Here is an 18731-nt window from a genome sequence, read left to right as displayed (position 1 = left end):
ACATGGCTGTTAGACATCCAAGTGAAGCTGTCGTGTTCACAGTTGGATGGGAATACGTGCAAATTGGAGACGTTGGGCATCAGCGCTAATTTGGGACTCATCAGCATATGGAAGGTATTTAAAGCCATGGAATTTGGTGAGATCACCGAGGCAATAACTACAAATAAAGAGAAGGGCCCGATTACTAAGCCCTGGGGCCAGTGGTAAGCTGGGACTAAGACTAACCTGCTAGTAAGAGCTGGTGGAGCACATGTCTTCCCAAACCACCATCGGTAACAGCATGCTAATAGCTGCAATTCAGCCATTGCAGAAATATTTGCATTGTGAACATGGGTGAACACCACGCCCGAGGGCTTATCCCCCACATTGAGCCAGTGTTAAACATTAACCAACACACCACCGCCTGGGACTCTTACAGGTAGAGGTCAGGAAAAAGCAGGAAGAAACTGTGTAAGAGATTGACAAGGTCTAGGATGTGAACGAGGTAGGAGGAATAGCAAAAAGGGTGTGGTGTTCAAGGTTATTATGTTTTTTTCATGTGGAGAGACTTCTCTGCGGTCTTTCTCTTCTCTCCCTTCACAAAGGCTTCAGCCCTTGGAGCTGATAGAACATATCACATCTAGAACATAAATCTGTTTGTTTACCTCTCCGATCTAGCCTTCACCCCTAATGACTTTAACTCATCCTATAAGCCCACATGCCCTGAGAAGCCATTATATGGAAAGATTTCCATGAATTTTAATAGAAAAAAAAATGATATGTTCTATCTCAACCCAAGCAAGATATGCAAGTGATTTCCACAAATAGAAAAATATGTCACTGAAAGCACGTCTAAATAAGTCATAGAAGCTAAATTGAAGGTAAATAAGTAGATACTCTGTATAAAATTTAAATTAGTAAAAGTATATTTTAGTCATTAAGGAAGAAAAGTTTTGAAAGGAGGTGGTAGAAGAACTTCTGGGACGTGTATTCTTTCTTAAAAGCTAGGGGCGCCTGGGGGGGCTCAGTTGGTTAAGCATTCAACTTTGGCTCAGGTCATGATCGCATACTTCGTGGGTTCAAGCCCCATGTCAGACTCTGTGCTGACAGCTCAGAGCCTGAGCCTGCTTCGGATTCTGTGTCTCCCTCTCTCTTTGCCTCTCCCCAGCTTGCATTCTCTCTGTCTGTCTTTCTCAAAAAATAAATAAACATAAAAACTTAAAAAATAATAAATCTTCACAGTGTCTTCAACTTTTGTGTTTCATGGTTATCTTCTACTCAAAATGCACTTAAGAATAAAATTACAGCACGGGGCACCTGGGTGGCTGAGTCAGCTAAGCATCTGACTCTTGATTTGCACTCAGGTCATGATCTCGAGGTTCATGGGATCGTGCCTCTGAGTCGGGCTCTGCACTGGCAGCATGGAGGCTGCTTGGGGATTCTCTCTCCTTCTCCCTCTCTCTTTGTCGTCCCCCCCGCCCCCCGCCCCACACTTGTACTCTCTCTCACAAAATAATTAAATAAACTTTAAAAAATTATAGCATAGAAAAACACACGTAGAACTAAAGAAAGGCTAAACAAAAGATTCTCTAACCTGAACACAAGATTACCTTGAAAGATACAGTAAGGATATATACCCATAAAGGGTCCAAAAGGTCCTAGAAGATACCCTCCACTCACCCTTCCTGCCTGGCTCGCAGGCAAAGCAAAACGTCTGGGTTCATCCAAACACATTGCACAAAGATGTTATCTTACCAGAAGCCCTTGTGTCAAGTGAGCATGTCTTTGCCTAAACCATAGTGTGAAAAGAGCACTTCTTAGAAAGTATATAGTTACCATGTTTTGGGTACAAACTTGTTACATTCAAAAAGTGCTAAAACTTCTCAACAGCATTGTACTAGACAGTCATTCACAGGACAGTAGTTACAGAAGGCAACTCTGTTTTTGATTCTACTGTCCAAGAAGAAAGCTCTCTCTGCTGTACCAAAAGCATCAGCACCTGACCATTCCAGAAGAATGCTAGTATGCTCTACTTTTGAAAGACTTCAGCCTCACAGAGCCCCTATTATCCTTACCACCGTTATTATAGCTACTGTTTATGTAGAATCGAATACGCATCAAGCCAGGTAGAGATTGTCTATGCTCCAGTCTACAGGGGAAGAAACGGAGTATTAGGAAAGGAAGGCATGTAAGAAGGGTGGCTAATGTAGCATCTTCTAAGCAACCAAAATTAGAAGGTGAAATCTTTAAATAATGGTTTCTTTCATTGTGCAACTAAAAGACTTGTTCATACACTTCTTGACATTATACATGTTGCTTCAGCAGCAGGGCAACAACAGAACAGAACACATATTTAGGAAGAATAACTCTAAAATAGAAAACTACCACGACAGTGCTTTGTTGATAAAATCCATGGATTTTATACATGAACAACGATGGCAGTTTGAGGGTGCATTTTATACTGGTTTCCTGGACCCCACTGAGTTCTGCTCAGGGATGTGGGGAGACTTACTCTAAAACACAAAACCAGAGGTACCTGGCTGGGTGCGTCAGAAGGACATATGATGCACTCTCAGGGTGGTGAGATTGAGCCCCACGTTGGGTGTAGAGATTACTAAAAAAATAAATAAACTTTAAGAGGCACCTGGGTGCCTCAGTCAGTCAAACATCCGACTCTTGATTTCGGCTCAGGTGGTGATCTCACATGGGATCAAGCCTCAAGTTGGACCCCACGATAAAAGTGTGGAGACTGCTTGGGATTCTTTCTCTCTTCCTCTCTCATGCCCCTCCCCACTTGTGTTGTGTGTGCATGCGTGTGCTCTCTCTCTCTCTCAAAATAAATATATAGCAGTTGTTCTCAGGGGAGGAGGAGTCAACATGGTGGAGAAGTAAGGGGACCCAAAGTTCCCTTGTCCCTCAAACACAGCAGTATTGAGGTCAGAAGGCCTGGAATTCCAGGAATCCCCACTACAGAGTTACAGAAACATCTCCAGGGGCCCACGGGGACAACTTGGCAGGCCATAGGTGCATGGTTATGAATTGGGAGGGATGAAATGGGAGGTGTAGGCACAAAGGGGAGGAATCCCCTTCTGTGGAGAGACGAAAGGAAGAGAAAGAGAGGCTGTGAAAGTGTAGGATTGATTTGGACAAGAGAAAAATCACGGACTGGGGAACAGAAAAAAAAACCAAGAGAGATCCAGTTTCTAACTCTATCCAGGGTTGCGGGGCTTTCTCTGGACTGGGGCCAGTTGCCCGGTTCGCGTGACTGGGGGGAAAGGCGGAGACAGCCCTGGACTTGGTAGCAAGCTCAAAGACACATTTGGAGAGAGCAGTCCCCTCCCTCGAGTGCTGTGGGAAGAAGGCATATAGCTGTTCCATGGACAAAAGACCCCACAGGTGTCAAAAGCCAGAGGCCCTTTGTCATCTGGGCAGAGTGGCACTGCCCCAGAACCGGGGTGGGATCCTTTAAGATATCAGGGTTTGAATCCCAGCTGAGCCCCGGGGAGGTGCGGGAGACTGTGGAACGGAACAAGCCAGCCCACTTGCACCCACACAGCACTGAAGGACAGCCTGAACAGAGTAGTTTGGGACACCCAATCCAGGGAGGAGAGACTGGGGTGTCGTCATTTTCCTCGCCATCACCAACGAGGTGGGGTTTCAGGGAATGGACAGTGGGCCCACAGCGGGGGCAGGACATACCTATATCAACCCACACGGCTCTGTGTCTGGGAACTGCATATCTACTGAGCAAGATTCACACTGACCGAACCAGACACCCCCTCCTTCAGACCAGCATTTTCTGATTTGATTCTTGGTCAATTCTTATTCTATACATATATATATATTTTTTCTTCCTTTTCTTCCTCTTATTCCTTCCCTTCTCTATTCTGGTTATTCTGGTTGGTTTTCACACTAAAGCAAATTACACATTCTTCTTGAGTGTACATGTAACATTCTCTGAAATAGATCACATAGTGGGTCACAAAATAGCCCCTCACAAGTACAAAAAGATTGAGATGATACCATGCATATTTTCAGATCACAACGCTGTGAAACTTGCAATTAACCACAAGAAAAAATTTGGAAAGCCTCCAAATGCATGGAGGTTAAAGAACATCCTACTAAAGAATGAATGGGTCAATCAGGCAATTAAAGAAGAAATCAAAAATATATTGAAAGCAAATGCAAATGAAAACATGACAGTCCAAACCCTTTCAGATGCAGCAAAGGCAGTCGCAAGAGGAAAATACATTGCAATTCAGGCCTACCTCAAGAAACAAGAAAAATCCCAAATACAAAACCTGAGAAAGTTCAGTCAATTCCCAAAAATCTCCACATTCTGCTCCATGGAATTCTAAACAGAGAAAGTTACCTATTTGGGTGCAGAAGTGTTGGACAGGAAGTAGACTTCATGATCCTTCCTCTTCCCCTAGCCCTATCATCAACAGCACAAATACTATTGTCTCTTTCAACCACAAGGATTACTGTTATTATGGATATTATTTTAAGTCCACCTCATCTGGATGTTAATGTCTTCATTTGCACTGTGATTTCCCTTCACCTCCTTCCCCCCACCCCCACCTTAATTCTCAATAAGTTGAAAGGATTGCTCACCAAAGGCAATTGTACAAGACAGAGGAAACCCACATGTTCATGCTATTTCAAAAGTTTGTGACATCTTGTGGTTTGAGACAGGGTTTTCCTTTCCTTCTACCCACTCTAACCACCAATTTGTTTCCCTGCAATGCCAAATTTATTGTTTCCCTGGAATAGAACACACCATGTTTGCAAAATACAAGACTTTCTAGGAGGAAATACCTGGAAGGTGCCCTAGACAAAATTAAAAGTCAGAGTTAGCAGATGTAAGATTCAGTCCACAGGCCTCACCTGCAGCAAGAGGAGTCAATGGGAGCCCTGAGAAACCAACGTGCTGGAAAGACAGCCGTTTCTATCCTGCGAGAATGTTAATGGAACACAGTGGAAAGACAGGAAGAAGGTAGACCCGCATTTTAATCCTAGCTCTTTTACTTTGATTAATACATTTTTTCAGGACACCTGGGTGGCTCAGTTGGTTAAGCATCTGACTCTTGATTTCAGCTCAGGTCATGATCTCATGGTTCATGAGATCAAGCCCCGCACCAGGTTCTGCACTGATAGAATGGAAACTGAGAGAGAGAGACAGAGAGAGCATGAGCAGGGGAGGGACAAGACAAGAGAGTGGCACAGAATCTGAAGCAGGCTCCAGGCTCTGAGCTGTCAGCACAGAGCCCAATGCGGGGCTCGAACTCACAAGCCATGAGATCATGACCTGAGCCAAAGTCAGATGCTTAACCGACTGAGCCACCCAGGCGCCCCTACCTTCATATTTAGTTGTAAACTCTTTTAAATGCAATTTCTAAGGTTTGTGAAATGCCTTCATTTCCTGATATTTAGAAGTGATTCCTGTACCAAAATTATGAACTGTAAGTTAACTGACATTGAATCTGTTCATTGCTATAGAGGTTTAAGAGCTTGACTTAACTTTCTTATCTTCAAAGGTTTTGATTCTGACAATCCACCAAACCACATTCATGAACCTTTGGCTGACAGCTCACACAACCAATTAGCTGGGGCCTCATCTAATATGTTTACATTTTAAATAATTTCAGTGTGGTGATAGTGCATAGAGGGGTACAAACATTCTCTCTGTCTTGTCAGATTACGTGCCTGTCTATTTGAAACATAGAGCTAATTTCTTTTTTTTCTAAGTCTGGAAATTATTTTCGGGGATCCCTGTTCCCATTTCTGCTGCCTATCTCCAAAAGAGAACCAATAACTTTTCTTTTGTATTTTAGTTCCTCCTGATTAGATAGCATGAATATCTGGGATCCTTCAGTATGGGCCGAATGGCATGTTTTCATCAACTGGAGTCTGAAAGTAGGGAAAATTCACTGTGAAAGAAAGAAAAAAGATACCAGGAGATGTAGCAATTTCTACTGCTTAAGTATTCAATATCTACTCTTCCTCTCTTCCTAACTAACAGACCTGTATTTTGTTCAGCTCTCTATCCCTCAAAGAGGGTGGTTCTATCCCCAGCTCAGAATTCAATCTGAGACTACCAACTTTCTAGATTGTAACTCAGAGAAAGAAACAAATTTCATAGGGCAACCTAGTACACACACGTTCATTCTATGCACTTTTTATAGAAAATGGAAAACATGCCTAAAAAACAATATCCACCTTTACAAAGTGCATCATACTTTGATATGTTTCTTCTATTTCTTTTGCTAATGACGATTCTCAGCCACTAAGGTTGATTTCTCAACCCACTAATAGGCCATGAGGCAAGTTTCAAAAACACTGGTCTAAGCCTGTCACATCAATGCGACTCCTCTTGGCAATGACCGACTTCGAGCTTAGTGACGCATTCAAGCTCATGAGACATGAAGGAAGTCTGCCAGGAACTTTTCTTGAAAAATTTCTTCACGGTTAGAATGAAAAGGGTGCATTATACTGAGTTTATGGATTAGAAGAAATTTTGGAACGAAGGAGAATATTTCTTTGACATCTACTTAATGTCAAGCTCTACAAGATGTAGTAATCAACATGAGCATTGTCCTTATTGAGCTCATAGTCAGTTAAACAAGATGGACACTGAGCAGGTAATTCCAAATGGGAATGTGTTATAAACAAGAGAAAGGACAGGATGTCATGGTAACATATAATAGAAGCACAGATATTGGTCTGAATGTCCTGAGAATGTCATCAGGGAGTGGCTTTTAGACTGAGATTTGAAGCAGGAGTCATCAAGGCAAGCAGTGATATGATACTTTATTATGATAGTATCATAGTATCATGATAGTATTTATGATACTTTATTAAAAAGTTAAACCAGGTGGGAGAGAGGAAACAAGGGAAGCTGTTTTGATATGAATTGCCTATAAGACCAGTGATGAGGCTAAAGCAAAGATGTTTGGAGGCAGTCACCTTGATTGGGCTCCTTTTAAAAAAAATTTTTTTTAAGTTTATTTATTTATTTTGAGAGAGAACATGGATGGGGGGAGAGGCAGACAGGGAGACAGAGGATCCTAAGTGGGCTCCGTGCTATCAGTGCAGAACCCCTTGAGGGGCTCGAATCCCCGAACCGTGAGATCATAACGTGAGCTGAAATCAAGAGTCAGACGTTCAACCGACTGAGCCACCCAGAGGCCCCCACCCACAGGTTGTATCTTTATACTAAAATTATATAATAATAAATATAGTGAAGGAGAGCAGAATTGATCATCCCAAAATGTGCCTCTTTGGCATAAGGATTGTCTTGAGCTGGTTATTTTTTTAAAAACACAAATTTGGGAGAAAATTTCAAAACCAAGTAGCAGTTACCCTTTTGTAAAAGATATTTACATGATAAGGGGAACCTCCATTTATAAGGGTGGCTCTCTCTGCACCAGGAAGAGACGGATGATTACATCTCTAGAGTCTTATCAGTGGAGAAGGCAGAGACTTACATCTTCATAACAACCCTACCCTTGTTTACTATACTTTGCTCAATAACCTCCTATAACTTTGCCCTCCCCACCCTGACCGTCTACACCTTCTTTTGTTCTTTAGCTGGAAATAGTATTCAAGATGGTGGCTTGGGCCATTCTGGGGGGTTCCTCAGTTCTGGGTCTCTCCTGTTTAGGTAGGAGGTGCACACGTTATTAAGCTTCTGTTAGTTAGGTCTTCTCCTGCTAACCTTTTATTATGTGCGTACGGGGGAGGGGAGGGGGGTCTCAGCCAGGAACCTCAAAGGATAGAGGGAAATTATTTTTCCTTCGCTACAATAGCACTTTGTTCAGTTCTGAATTATTGAACTTAAGGGGGTCCTAAGAATCCCTGAATTTGCAGCCATTCGGTCAAAGCCTAGGTGGCTTGGGGTCCCCTGAACTTACAGTTGACATTTTGAATGCAGGCAGTTCTGTTGGGGACTGTGGGAACCGTGCCAACTCCAGGCGGTTAGTATCAGAAGTGGATTGCAATACACTAGCTGGCGTGGGTACAATAAAAGTTGCCTTGATAATGCTTAACTTGAATCCAAACACAAGGAAACATATCAAGGGATATTCTGGAAAATAAGTGACCTGGACTCTTCAAAAATGGCAATGTCAGGAAAGACACACACACACGGTATGTGTTCTCAGTTAAATGATACTAAGGAAATATGACAACTAAATACCATGTGATCTTAGGATCCTGAGCCATAAAAACAAACAAGGGGCGCCTGGTTGGGTCAGTTGGTTAAGCATCTGCCTCTTGATTTCAGCTCAGGTCATGATCTCATGGTTCTTGAGTTCGAGCCCTACATCAGGCTCTGTGCTGACAATGCAGAGTCTGCTTGGGATTCTCTCTCTCCCTCTCTCTCTGCCCCTCCCCTGCTTGTGCTCTCCCTCTCAAAATAAATAATCTTAAAAAAAAGTAAAACAAACAAGAGCTGTGTGCTCGGAAAGAGAGTCCTTGTGTTTAAGAGATGCACAGAGAAGCATCAGCAGTGAGCTCTCACCACGTCTGTAACTTCATCTCAAGGGCTCCCGCAAAACCAAACTAGTATGCACAGTGAGAGAGAGGGAGAAATGAAGGGAAATGTTAATAAATGGGGAGTCTAGGTGAATGGCTCTTCATTGCCTTGTTCTTTTGGAATTTTTAAAAATAAAAACATTGGGGGGGAAATTAGGGAATCAAATAGCCTGCCTCAAAATGTCTCCTGCATCAAAAGTTGGGAGAGCATAACATTTCTTAATGTCCTGAATGCCACTGCATTGTCCACTTAAAGTCATTAAAATAGGGGTGCCTGGGTGGCTCAGTCAGTTAAGCGTCCAACCTCAGTTCAGATCATGATCTTGCAGTTCAAGAGTTCGAGCCCCGTGTCCGGCTCTGTGTTGACAGCTCAGAGCCTGGAGCCTGCTTCGGATTCTGTGTCTTCCTCTCTGCCCCTCCCCTGCTCACACTCTGTCTATCTTTCCCAAAAATAAACATTTGAAAAAATGTTTAAAAAACTTAGTTAAAACAGCCAATTCTATGTCATGTGTACTTTACCATGATGAAAAGCAAATGCTGTGTTCTGACGTCTGCCTCAGGTCGTCCCCTCCGTGCAGAGGTGAGGCCAGCAGGTGAAGAAGTCCTGTCTAACTGACACAGAGGGGCCGAAAGTGAAGCCTGAGAGCAAGAAGGGCAAGAGGCAGGTCAGGTGGGGCCCCATCCACAGAACTGCCGTTCGCAGCATGAGGCAGCTGACTCACAGGCCGGGAAGAGCTCTGCTTTGCTAGATGGTTCCAGCAGGCCACCGAGCGCTGCCTCAGCCATGGGACCCACCTCTTCAGTGCCATAGAGTGTGGCCCTCACCCCTCCTTGCCTGCTACTCCTGCAGGCACGTGGCCAGGGAAAGCTTGCCAGTGTCCGTTCTACACATGGAGCCCAGGTCTGAGATGGTTTTATTTTGTCCTGAATTCTCCCTAAAGTTTTATTTATCTTGAGAGAAAGAAAGAACGAGCATGAGCAGGGAAGGGGCAGAGAAAGAGAGAGGGAATCCCAAGAAGGCTCCACTGTCAGTGCAGAGCTCGACGCGGGGCTCCATCCCACCAACCGTGAGATCATGACCGATTGAAATAGGGCCCCCCAGGCGCCCGTATTTTGTCTTGGGCTTTAATGGAGGTGAGAGAAATAACAGTGTGGGTGTTGCTCCAGATGCTTCCTACTGCTGGCTCGGCAGCCCTGGGAGGAGCCTGCTGAGGTTCAAATGCAGACATGCTCTTGGGAGGGTAGGCTCTGCAGCCCTGGGGGAGGGGGGAGGGGGCTTTCTTGCATCCAACCACACACCTAGCTTGGATGTGCGAATGGGTCAAAAAAATATTGCCACCAAAGGTTGCTCTATTCGTCTTTCTTTGCTTAAGAGCACTCTTTAGATGTTCAGGTAGCATGTTTTGGTTTTTGGCCAAGAATTGTACACTTTTTTGGACAATTTCAGGAAAAGTAGAATAATTGTCACACATTCGTTTTCAGTCCTACATTTAACAATCTAAGATGTTCTTCCCAGCCCTTCCTGCCCCCTCTTTTTCTTCTTTTTCTTTCTTCCTTCCTTCCTCCCTCCCTTCTTCCTCTCTCTCCTCTCTGTTTCCTTCCTTTCCTTCTTTCCCTCTCTCCCTCTCTCTCTTGTTAAAATGCATATAACTTAGCGGAGCCTGGGTGGCTCAGTTGGTTAAGCATCCAACTCTTGATTTTAGTTCAGGTCATGATCTTACTGTTCACGAGATCAAGCCCTGCATTGGATGTCATGGGTTTAAGCTCTACATCAGGCTCTACACTGACAGCATGGATCCCTGCTTGGGGTTCTCTCTCTCCCTCTTTCTCTGCCTCTCCCCTACTCATGCTGTCTCTCTCTCTCTCTTTCAAAACAAATAAAAAAAATCTTTAAAAAATCAAAGTACAACTTCAAATAAATGTTTCTTTACAATAAAGTGTGTTCATTCCCCCCAAATCCTTCTGAGGCTCAGTAAAAATATAATGAAAAGCCAGTAAGAAGCTGGAGTCAGTTTCTTTCTTTCTTTCCTTTTCTCTACTTGTTTCAGTTTTAGACAGAATCAGTTTCCTGTTACAAAAGATAAATCAGCACAATACATGACCTTCTGACTCCTTCCTCTGTCCACTGTCTAATATTTGTTATTTGCATTATTACGAGTTTCACATCATTAAGGCTTCTAAAACTTCCATGACACTCGCTGAATTACAACTTCCACAACTGTTTCGTTTTAATTTTATGCATAAATATATCCGATGCTTCTTTCCATCTCTTGTACTAAGCCTTCCATGTTTTTGACCTCTTAATTTTGATTCTTCTCTTATTCGGCTAAATGGTTGTCAACAAACCTTCTCTTCCTTCCCCACATCATTTTTGTTGCTTTTTCGCGAAGGGTTCGTGGGTGTTGAATACTCAGTGACTCACCATCCTTGCTTATTTGTTGGGCTTCAGCACGGAAAGACCTGTGTCCCAGGTAACCCCTTGGTCCCGAGTAAGCACAGACAGGGGGTCACCGTGGCCTGGCCCCGGAGATCTGGTTTTACGTGTAGAGCAGCCTGGGTTCATGCTTCCCCGGAGAGCACAGGAAGCAGTGCGTTGTTGGTCTCTGGCGCCAAGCAGTGCTGGGCAGGAGTATGGAGCCCGGCTCCAGTGCCTCCCATAGACTTGCTTCAGCTCTGTTGAAGCCCATCAGGTTCTCTAGTCTTGACACTGGGTAACTTTTCTTCTCTTGGTTTTTTCTAAGGATAGGACATGCTTCCTCATTACAGAGGCTAGACTCTTTCATTATTTCAAGCAAGTGTTCATGCTTGGTTTATGTCGAATATTTTCTTTCTGTTCCGCTTCATTCTCTTCTCACCTCCAGGAACTCCGGCGGTCTGTATGTTTTCTCTCTTCATCTCTTGGAGCCTCCTTTGGAGTGAACTCCTGAGTCCCGCCAAGCTTTCTCGGTTCTGCCCGTGTAGGACTGAGCCTCATGATGATGCGCCTCAGGAGAGCCTCCGTACCAGGAACCACGATCACCTTCTCGTCCATTGTCCCCATTGTGAGCGCCTGCTGAGGCCACTGCTCTCGCGGGTTCTATTCCATCATATTTGCTTTGTGCTTCCTGAAGGGGCACAACAATAGAAAATAGGCAATTCCAGCCTGGTTGAGTGGGGCGGGAGGGAGACAACTTATAAACAAATAAATTGCAATCTTGCTTGTTAAGTGCCATGATAGAAGAGTGAACTCAATCCCGTAGGGGCATAGTGGCTGTGTCTGGGAGGATAAGTGGGGGCGGGGCGGAGGTGTGTGTGCTCAGATGAGGGAGTGTCAGGGGAGAGGGCACAACCCAGGCAGAAGTAGTGACATGTGCACCACTGAGTTGGAAGAACAGATTCTCACGCTCACGGAATGATGGAAAATTCGAGGTGGCTGGAGCACAAGTATAGGAAATAACACATAAGATATGCGAATGAACAGGCAAGTATGGGCCAAACGGTTGCTACTCTGTCCTTAAGTAGCTCTTTCACCCTAGAAAAAAGGAAGTTGATGAGTTTAAATGTTCATATATACTCAGATCTATTTTCTACCTAGCACGCCGTATCTTACGTCAGTTGTAAAGCTTTCTTCTGACTCCTATTTGATATTTCTAGGCGATGACAAAAATATGCCTCTATTTTCTGTTTTCCCCATTCACCTGGGATAAGGACGGGAGGGGATTGATGTTCCATCTCCTGAAGAAATCAGCCGTCCCCACTAATCTTTTCCTGGTCTATTGTGAACGACATGTGGACAGCAGAGGACAGATATAGAAATCTAAGGGAAAAGTTCTTTTCTGAAACCATAGTGGGTTTTAATTTTGCTTTCTTTTTAATCTGAAAGCCAACATTCTGGCAGTGCCTCCCCATCAAGGAAGAACTAACGAGACGCTCAAGGGTGGGCTGGTGGGAAGGTTGGGTTGACTCACTTGACTGTGGTGTTTTCTGAGTCGTACAGCCCACAGCACCGCACTCCCTGACTTGGATCCCACACAGACCACCTGGGTTTGGGATTCAGGAAACCGAAGGAAAAGTTCTTAGGGTTGGTGCAAGGTACTCATAGAAAACCGTAACTTCCGGCTTTTAAGAAAACTTGTTTTGAGTGTAGGGTCGGTATATATTTTTTTCAAAGTAGCAAATCCATTTTAGAAGACAATAATTTGATAATTTATGGATTCTTTTTTTTTTTTAATTGAACCCTCCCACAAATGGTTAAACATAGTCAACTTACAGGCAACGTTCCAGTCTTGGTGAAAAGGCCAATTTGGATAGAAACCAATGAAGTAGTCAGGAGGGGCCATAACTGAGGGAAGAAGAGAGAAACTGCTGGAAAAAAACAGAGGACGACACATCCATTAGTCACAGTGGGCAAAGTGCCTGGGGCCCACAGTACTTTTAGAAACCCACAAAAATTGTTTAATTTTATTTCTTTCAAAATCAGAAGAAAAAAATGAACATATTATCATGAATCCAGCCTAGATTGTATTTGTCTTCATACTAATGAAGCTGTAAAATGTAATTTTAATGTACATTAAACATGTATTAGTATAAATATATATTAAAATATACTTTTATATATTAAATCATATAAAATTATATATATAAATTTTATCTATCTATCTATCTATCTATCTATGAATGAAGGAGCCCAGGAAGGCAAACGTGCTAAGGGCCCATGAAAGTCCTATAGGGACCCAGGCAATTACCAACTATGTTGGCTCAAAGGCCTAAGAAAGCACAACTCCAGTGTCCCCAATTACATTAATACAGCTAATGCTCACTGGTTTCGCTGGCTGGGCAGGCCCCATCCGCAGAGCTGCGGGATATCAGCACACATCTGGAAGCTTCCCTAGCTATTTCTGGAGACACTTCCCGCGTGCTCGGTGACCAGGCTGGGTTGGTTTGTGCCACCCCTTTATTAACTGCCACCGCCAAGCAGCCACACCGCGAGCTGCTGCTCCAGCTCCAGCGTTAGAGCCTTCGATGGGCGCCGACTTGAGCTTTTCTAGTCCCGCCGCCAAATCTTCACCCCTACCGATGCCCAAACAGCACCGCCGTGCCTTCCACCCTAATCCAATGGCAAAGCTGCGCTTTGGAATGAGGAGCCGCCTCAGCCCACAAATCTGGACTCAGGAACTCGCTGAGGTCCTAAAATAGCCCTGTTTATACCTGGACCCACCTCCTGTGAAAGAGCAACTCATGAGGTACTGGTCTCTGCACCTGCGCTGGGAAACAGCCCTCACCCTCCTGGCCCCTCCCTTTTGTCTCGTCTCTGGTCCTCGTCACCCAGAGAGCTTTCTCCAAACCTTCCATCCTTTTATGAAATACACACATACTATATGTTAACTATACTGGAATTAATAATAATAATAGTAAATTGTTTAAAATTTTTAAAATGACAATACACACATAGTGCTGATCATATAACATTATTATTTGTTTTTTATTACATGTAATTAAAGCCAAATATTTCAAAAATAAATACCTACTTTCAAATATTTCAAAAACACACGTGCACACACATAGGAAACAAATCTTTACCAACATTATTTTTTTAAGTTTATTCATATTTTGAGAGACAGAGAGAGCGCGCAGGCATGTGCACATGTGGAGTAGGGGAGGGGCAGGGAGAGAGGGAGAGAGAGAATCCCAGTCAGTTTCCCTGTTGTCAACACAGAGCATGATGTGGGGCTCGATCTCAGACCTGAGCAAAAATCAAGAGTTGGAGGCTTAACCTTCTGAGCCGCCGAGGCTCCCCAAACAACATTATTAATACAGTAAATGATTTCTCTAATACGTCTTCCTTTCGCCGCTTGTTTTAAGTCTGGGTGAACCATTTTGATTCATGATATCTAAGGAAAGATGTGCAACTGATGGTTCTAGACCTACAGCAAAGGAGCACACCTAGAATATCATGCTGGGTTTTAAAGCCCAAGTGTTAGAGCCCCTTCAGACATCTTGAAAGAAATAGCCAAAGAATCAGGGTAAAGATGAACCCATAGTCCAAGATTGCGGCAAATGCTTTCACTTATGACAGATAACACTCTAAATATCACTGCCCTGTGGCCTGGGGAAGCTGACTTTGCCAGAGGCACATTCTGAGGCAGCTGATGGGGCTCTGATGCCTTGACCACTTGCCTCCCTCCCCAGCCATCAAAGCGTTGTGCTTTCTTCCCGGAGACATTGATGTAGCTTGGAAGACATGAATACAGTCATTCTCAGCCAAGCCAGTACTTTCCCTTTAGAGGCATTTAGAAATGTTGGATATGTGTGTGTTTGTTACTATTGGCTTTTAATGGGTACGGGCAAGGAATCCCAAATGTCTTGCAAGAAGAGAGAGTTGAGCAAAAGAAAGGTTTTATTTAACCCAGAAATATCCATAACACCTCCATAGAAATATATTTACTTAACAATGGGGGATTTGATGAAGGGAACTTCTCCCCTTACTATTGTGTTTAATTTCTGTATAGGCATTAAAGGTATCAGGAATGATATGTGATAGTAGCTGATACGATGTCTCACATCCCCTTTTTTTTTCATCTCACAGAAGATACGAGAAGCTTGCTCCTGCCAAGTTCCTGAGGTTCAGGGATAGCATGGGAGGAAATTATAATGGGCTTCGAGTGATGCAGGAAAGAGAGTCAGAAGACCTCACTGGGGATCCCAGACGAAGGTGAAGGACACATCAAAAGAGTGAAGGCTGCCCTCTCCTTATTGGGAATCGGGGAAGGACAGTCTCATTGTGAACTCACCAATTTGGTCACATCCAACTGTTAGGCTGTCTTCGCTAAAACATAGTAGCCACTAAAGAAGTTTGAGGAAGTAAGACTTAGCTATACGTTTATAATCTGTCAGGTTACAGAAAGGAATCACAGGCAAACTACCACCCACACAGATGTTTATTACATGTTCTTTAGTGGTCATCAAGGAGTTGATACCGTCCTGTGAGCTCAATGAGATTCTAACTCTGTACTTTTTAGGCGATTCAATGTTCACAGGAAACGTTCACAAGTCAGAAGAGTCAATGGCTTCTAGTTGCCTCACTGGAAAATCCTGCTACACCAATGGCTAAGCAAGCGACCATTTAGGGATCAAGAGAAATTTTACATCTCCTTAAATGTTTACCCCACCCCCTCCACCCTGTAGATATAAGAGACATCTCTTTAAGGTATTTTTAGTCAGTTTGCATATTTTTAATCCATTTAACATAGCCATTGAGACCTCATTTCTAAGAATCATCATGCTAAGTAATTCAGTTTATTAACAAACCAAATGACTAGTTTCTCCAAGAAAGTCCCCTTCTGACATCCCTTATGCTAATTAGCAAAGTGCTGTTTTGTTGAAGGCACCTCCGGACTGTAATTGCTTCAGATTTCATCCTAGCTGATCACCTCTTGACAGCGCATTCCAGATTACTTCCTAGGTTTTGGCTTAATCTGAAAAATGGATACAACATATCACAATGTATATGCTGAAGTATTTTAAAACAAATGATAGCCACTTTGACATGGTGGCGCCTTGTCATGGAGCCCAATACCATGAGCCACACCTAAAAATCTGCCAACACTTGGAACACCCTGGGTATCACACACAAATGCCAAGGAAACAGAGCTGAAGGCCAGCAGAGAACTGAGAGAGAAAGACCCAGAAGCAAGGTGACTTCCTCCTCACTCTCAGTTATTGGCAGTGGCATAGGAATCTAGGAATTTAGAACCAACCAATCTAGGAATTGAGAGGGAAGGAGATGAGGAAGAAAAACTCTGGAAAAAGGCATACCCCTCATGGAAGAGCTGTTTAACTCTGATGAATCCAAAAACTCAATAGGTTGGGCTAGTCACAGAATTTAAAAATTTACTAACAGAATTAAAAAATTAAATGTTTCTTTCAGATAGAAATGGGAGCCATAGGCGTGCCCGGGTGGCTCAGTTGGTTAAGCGTCCGACTCTTTGTTTCAGCTCAGGTCATGATCTTGTGGTTCATGGGTTCGAGCCCCACATCGGACGCTGTGTTGATGGTGCAGAGCCTGCAGGTGATTCTCTCTCTCTCCCTCTCTGCCTCTCCCCTGCTCATACTCTCTCCCTCTCTCAAAATAAATAAACTTAACAACAAAAAAAAACAGAAATGGGAGCCGTAATCTTCTACATGAAGCTGACTTCTTTCAAATTTTTAGGTTCTTTCAAGTTTTATTATTTTTTTAAAATTTTTTTTAATGTTTTTTATTTATTTCTAGGAGAGAGAGAGAGAGAGACAGCGTGAGCAGCGGAGGGTCAGAGAGAGAGGGAGTCACAGACTGAAACAGGCTCCAGGCTCTGAGCTGGCAGTCAGCACAGAGCCCGACGCGGGGCTCAAACCCACGAACCGAGAGATCATGACCCAAGCGAAAGTCGGACGCTTAACCGACTAAGCCACCCAGGCGCCCCTTTCAAGTTTTATTTTGGCACCACTGCCTGAATTGTGTGGACTGATGTGACTATGAAATTATACCTGTTACTGGGGGTGCCTGGGTGGCTCAGTTGGTTAAGTGTCCCCCTTCAGCTCAGGTCATGAACTTATGGCTCGTGAGTTTGAGCCCCACATCGGGCTGACGGCTCTCAGCACAGACCCCACATCAGATCCTCTGTCCCCCTCTCTCTCTGCCCCTCCCCTGCTCACACTTGTGCACTCTCTCTCTCTCTCTCTTTCTGAAAAACGAATAAACATTGAAAAAAGAGAAATTATACCTGTTCCAAAGTAATTTCATGTTTAAGCATAGAGAGTCTCCCGGGCTCAAACTCCCTGAAAGTCAGAGTCCTGCATGAGGAATGAGTGCACCTATTATGTCTGAGATGAGTCAAGCAGCGAATAGGGAAGGAGCGCAACCTTGGATGTAGCTAGGCTTGTAGCCCCAGGAGGAACCTGGAAAAGCCGGTGTTTGTGGAGTGATCTGGCCCCGATAGCCAGGATCTAGAAACAACTCAGGCCAAATTATGAAATGGAAAAAGGGGCGGATGGCTGTGCCAGGCTCTGAACCCATCTTCTGAAATGTTTATTTCTATTTTCTGGCTCATTCATCTTTGGTTATCTTTTAGTAAGCAACTCTTGGCAAGGTGTTTTTGAAAATTCCAGCCTTTCTAAGGGAGATCAAGAAAAGCAATTTTGTCTCTGTCTGCTTGAGGGATTTAGAAGGAAAACAGTGGTTCACTGATGGCTGCAGTAATGAGGGGGTCCCCCAAGTGGGGAGTGAAATTCAGGGGCACAGATGAGTTCTCTTCCTGCACATTCTTTCAAATGGAGAACCATTTATTTTACTCTTTCATAAAATTACATAAGTAATATGTATTCACTGTAGAAACGTTTGAAACTACAAATGAAATATTTTTTTAAATGAAATCATTTGTCACCTCCCCACCCAGTGATAATCACTGCCAACATTTAATTTTTTTTTTTTTTTTTTTGAGCAAGAGAGAGCACAAGCTGTGGAGAGGGGCAGAGAAGAAGAGAGGAAGAATCTCAAGCAGACTCCAGGCTCAGCGCGGAGCCCAACTCAGGGCTCAATCTCACCACCGTGAGGTCATGACCTGAGCCAAGATCAAGAGTCAGATGCTTAACTGACTGAGCCACATAGGTGGCCCCCACTGCCAACATTTTAATGTATATCTTTACAGGTCTGTTTCCATGCATTCAAATATGTATACAAATATACATATATGAATATATATACAAATATATATGAATATATATGAATATTCTAAAACAAAGATTACATGGAATATACTCTTTTGTAATCTGCTTTTATTGTGGACCTCTCTTCACATCAATAAATGTTTGCCTCCTCTAGTGGTCCTCAGAGGTGCACACGCATCCGAATCTCTAGAAAAGCTGAGTAGTGCAGTCTGTGGGTCTCCACCCACCCACTCTCGACTTCAGCAGTTATGGGGGGAAGGGTGGAGATGGGGGGTCAGGAGGGGTGGGGGTGCAAGAATTCGCATTTCCGAGTCCAGTCGATGCTGATGCCATTGGCTTGGGGAGCACACTTTGCAGACCGTGGCCCACGCCATCACGTTAATGATTGCTGACTATTTCATCATATGGGTGAATGAATTTATGTAGCTGCTCCCCTTTATTTGGAGATCGAGATTATTTCAAATACCAACAATGTAGGGATAAGCCTCCTTGTAGCTAAATCTGTGCCTAATTTTTATGCAAGATCTGTTGCCTTA

Source organism: Hyaena hyaena, unplaced genomic scaffold (genome assembly GCF_003009895.1).
Source record: "Hyaena hyaena isolate Hyena2069 unplaced genomic scaffold, ASM300989v1 scaffold_206, whole genome shotgun sequence".
Classification (NCBI taxonomy): domain Eukaryota; kingdom Metazoa; phylum Chordata; class Mammalia; order Carnivora; family Hyaenidae; genus Hyaena; species Hyaena hyaena.
The sequence above is the reverse complement of the archived record's forward strand: the minus strand, read 5'-3'. Positions refer to the sequence as shown.